Source organism: Hibiscus syriacus, unplaced genomic scaffold, assembly GCF_006381635.1.
Source record: "Hibiscus syriacus cultivar Baekdansim isolate YM2019G1 unplaced genomic scaffold, ASM638163v2 tig00111192_pilon, whole genome shotgun sequence".
NCBI classification, from domain to species: domain Eukaryota; kingdom Viridiplantae; phylum Streptophyta; class Magnoliopsida; order Malvales; family Malvaceae; genus Hibiscus; species Hibiscus syriacus.
The window spans coordinates 177,380-182,557 of record NW_024063011.1 but is presented as its reverse complement, the minus strand read 5'-3'; positions in this window follow the sequence as shown (position 1 = coordinate 182,557).

Here is a 5,178-nt window from a genome sequence, read left to right as displayed (position 1 = left end):
ACCGATAATTTTGGTTTATGCCCGCTTTAAGTTATTCATAGGCATTTTCATATGAACACAATTGGACTTCTACAATGCAAAAACTCGTGTGATATGATATGAAATGTGCATGCTAATAAATACAAGAGTTAATCACCATGAGAATTATGTGAAATGATAATAAATAGGTTCCTCAGCTGTTACTCAAATTTCAGCAACTACTGAGCACAAAAAAAAAAGAGATAACATGTAACACCCCAATTTATGAGTTAAAATCTTATGATATTTGTATAAGAAGTCTAATTAAAATTCTGGTTATCAAGGATTTTTTTTAGAAGATTGAGGACTTGAAGTGTAATTGTGTCCTTCGTTGGTTTTAGTTAATTATAGCATTCACATGGTTTGTTCAGACTTTGGTTGATGTGAATTTTTTTATATGTATATATGATGTATAATTTCAACTCCCCAAATAATAAATCATATCTTATGGTACCATAGTGGCCTAGTGGGTCCTGTAAATTAAATTTATTTTGTCTGCAATCTTCTTTGTTATCTCATAATATACTAGTACCAATCATTTATATTACAGAGCATTCATAATCAACCAAAGCCAACCCTACTTTAAGATATGGAATTCCTCATCATTTTTCTTTCTCTTGCTTTCTTGGGATCGATCCTATGTTTGTTTCATGAGTTGGTGATGAAGTCGATGAAACTTCGAGCAAGATTAAGTGAACAAGGCATCAAAGGACCGCCTCTGACTATGCTTTTTGGAAACATAAGAGAGATTAAAAAAAAAACACAATTCGCCGTTGTTAGGGATCCTAGCCATCGTCCACTCACAACTACGCCGCGCTTCTCTTTCTTTTCCTCCAGAAATAGAGGAAACAGTACAGGGAAGTATTATTGTTTGTGAATCAACCTGATGATGTGAAAGAGATTACAACATGCACGTCCTTAGCCTTGGGGAAGCCTTTCTATCAGCAAAAAGAGTTTGGTACTTTGCTTGGTCAGGGAATTCTAACTTCTAATGGGAGCACGAACCAAAGGCGAGAGGAACGCTATGGCCTTCGGTTTGAACCATTGAAAGAATTCCATAGATACAATGTTCTTTGGACAGCCAATAACATCATGGGATGTGTGTGCTAGGGAGGCAAGGAGGGAATCCATCGCCGCTTATCAATTATGCGTGGTTTGGTTCTCGTCGCTCGGAATCTCCACCGGCTTTCTCCTTTTCCTAGCTGGTTTAGTGCTTATCATTTAGCTATCTCAACCAAGGTTTGGGAGTTGGTAATGGAAAATAATAACAAATGAATGTAAATGGGTATAGCAAAGCACGTGGGTTGTGAGGAATTATTGATATCATGCAAAAAAGAGTAAATCACAAGGTATGCCATCCAAGTTTGGTGAGATATTTACCTTGTCTCTTAGTTTTCAAGTGGTTATAGTTATGACATAATAGTTTTTAATTTTACCAATTGAGTCCTCAAATTATTATTTAGATTCTAATTAGTTATTTTTATGGCGAGGGAAATTATTTGGATACGAGTTAGTAATTTTGATGGCCTGGATCGTGAGGAAAATATTGGAAGTTGAATTAAAGATCGAGGGCGTTCAAATGAAATTTATATGGTCGATTAATATGGCACGAAAATTGAGGTAATACTTTACTACCTCTTTATGCTTTATGGAACATGTTGATATTGGTAAATGCATGAATAAGATAATGTTGGTCACTTTTGTGGAGTTGAATAATTTATTCACTCGATATGAATGTGGTAGAAATTCTGTAACTGAATACGGATCGAATGACTAAGATAAGAGATTGATAATTGTTAGAATTAAATTACAAGTTTGTGATTGGTGATAAAGAAATCAGCTCTGGATTTGTAAGTTATATTTTATATCATCAAGGGTTAAATGTTAAAGATACTTGGATGAAAAATTATGAGAATACTCCGATATGGTAAAATTACGAAATTACCCTTATGTTGGAAAATGATAAGAATTGCCCCTGGAAGTTGGTTAATAACTCTGAAAAGACATATTGATCCGATATAACTACTGATGTGCATAAGAAATGTTAGTTTTATTTGGAAATTATGGATAACCGGTTTTAATCCTATGAGAGTTTGTGAATGAATCATTTCAAAATCAAAGAATGTTCGGGAAAGCAATTGATCATAGGATCTCTAAATTATAATTATTTTCGTTAAGTGCTAATATTGAAATTATTTGGTTAAGAAATTACGAAAATGCCCTTGAGAGATAAAATAGTCTGAATTGACCCTGAATGAGAGAGTACTTTGAGGATTTGTACTTAACTCGATTAAGTACGAATTTAATTGTTAAGATCCTGTCTTTGTACAGAAAAATTTATAATATTCCGTTTGTAAAATCTGAGAAGACACTTGACCCGAAAATATTCGAATAAGGAGTAAATACTTGAAGAGTAATTTATTGGAGGTATTCTGCTGACAGAATTGTTCGAAAGGACTGAAGTAAATGATAAGATTGAATTAAATAATAAGACCGGATGGAAGGAAATGATTGAAATATTCTAGAATTATAAAATGACCAAATTACCCCTGGAATGGAAATAACTCAAGAATGTCACCAAGCTCAGGAATGAATGGATATACTCAAGCTTTGAAATGAATAGAAAAAAATGTTAAGCACCAAAATGACCAAAATGCCCTTATGACCTAGAATAAGTAAATGTCTTGGATTAATTAAGAAATCCAAATAAACATGGATGTTGTGCTACCAGTAAAAGTTGTGAAACGCAACTTAAGTGATTAACCAACGTTAGTACTATATCATTACCTGAATGATATAAGTATCACTTGAATGTTTGTTCATCTGCTCAAATTTGGATCGATGATAATTCTGGAAGTACTTGGCGCAGCTCAACTCTAGAGCGCATACAGTACTAATAAGTGGGTAGTCGTTAGTCAAATCAACCACGAATACCATAATAACTTTATTATATGAATAAATTGAAATGAAATGTAGTACAACGTGTATTTGAAATTCAGAAACGTCTGAATTATTCTGGAAAACTTTAAAGTAATCGGGATAGACTTGCTTACCAAACGAACTAAGTAACATCAATGAGTAAGGATTAAATAGGTGATTTGATGAGTTTGGAAACACTGTTGAACTTACATGATGAATTGTCATTATGGGTTATGAGCCATGGATCAAGTACGTCAGTATTTCCTGATATTGTTGAAACGTGGAAATGAAATAAAGACCGTTGGAAGATTTATTCAGTGATGATTATGGGGATGATCTATGGATCTACACTATGGTATTAAAGAGTGAATACACTGGAAGGATAATGAATTGACTTGTTGACATGCATCAGTTTGAGAGTTGTGTAACTCGAGTTGTTTGATAATATGATCGATAGTCGTAGATTGTAAATGACTTGAATCTTCGATTCTATATTTCATCTAAAATCACTTCGGTCATGTTTGAAAAAAAAAACAAGTAACGCAGATGGAAAAGATTCTGAATATCTCATTTGGTTCAATTGGGCTGAAATCCTATGAATTTAAAGTATATTCCTGAATACCCCTGATTGTTTGGGTAATGGAATCACTCGCAGTAAATCTGAATTTAGAATTATTATGTATAAAGGTTCCTGAACGTTTTCCTAAAGCACACGAAAATATAGTGGGATTCTAATGTATCAACATTAAATGTCTGGCTAGATCGGTTAGTAATCGATTCTCCTCAATAGGACCTTGTTCCAGGAATTCGATCAAATTTCATAAGTTTCATGTTATCCAAAATGATAACTACAATGGCCTCTGGAAATACTGGGATTCTCTAGTGTGTTCCCTACTTATTACTGAACTGTTTTATTGGTTTTAATATGTGGTACACCGAATTCATTGGTTATTGTTTTATTGATGCACTAATTTAATGTGACAATTTATGGAATATGGATGCTATCTAATTTTTGTTTTGAAATGGTATATGATTACCATGTTTTTGGATTTATGGAATTTATGTCACGGTGCAATTGAATTTTGGAATTGAATTACGATGGAATAGCTCTGATCAAGCTAACTGGGCCTAATGTGACTCTTGAGGGCCCCAAGATGTTTCATTAGGTCGGCTTTCCTTTGCTGTGTGCTTAGGGTAAGCTATATGGACTTATTGACTTGGGCTTAAGGATACAAGCTTCATAGCCTATCCTTAAGTCGGCTTTCTTTTTGCTATGTGCATAAAGTAAGCTATATGGAAAATAATTTTGGGAACTACTGATGGTGTACCAGAAAAGGGTTTAAACTATGATTTTCAAAAGTTAAACTCTTTTACAAAATTGTGAGATTTACTGGATTATGATTTGTACCTATTATGATTTGATTATACTGTTGGAACACACTAGACATCCTATTCGATCTCCTGAAAATGTCATACTTTGAAAGGTTTCTTATGAACTTAGATTCATGGCTTCTACTCGATGAACTTCTAAGGGAACCCCAAATTATTCTGCAAGCTAGTATACATATGATTCAATAAGGAAATTATATGGCTTTCCATTTATCTACATGTCATGTAGCATCATCTGGTAGTTCTGTATTACTGAGCTTTCCAAAGCTCACTCTATTACTCACCTTTTCAGGTTAAAACAATTGTATCAGTGCATCTATCGACTTCAGAAGGGAGTTCTTCTGGCGTGGTTGCAGAGTATGGTACTTGTGATTAGGGGGCATGTAATTGTATTTTGATTTATATACGAGTTTGGAAATCTGTTTTATTTTTAAATAGTGATAAATGATTTTATAAGTTTACATGTTCTGATAAAAAGTTTTAAAATTTCCGCTATTTTTACGGTGGGTCGCTCCGGTGGCCCTAATGTGACTTCCCGAATCGGATCGGGCTACCCGCATCGGTTTGGGGAGTTACATGACAAATCTCAATGCAATATTACAACAATCTAGTGCATTCAGTGTACCAACATGGATTTATCACCATTATTTCTTTGATCTTTAAAAAGAACTAAGATATGCAAAACAAAAAAGATGAATGGTTTGAATCACACGATCATAGGAACGCATGATGAGTGATGTTATATAGCAATGATGCGTCAAATTTAACAAATGGGGAACTGAAAGAAGAGGGCGGAAGCTAAAACTAAGCTCTTCCTCGTTTTTCCATGAGCATAAACGAACCATGTTTGAC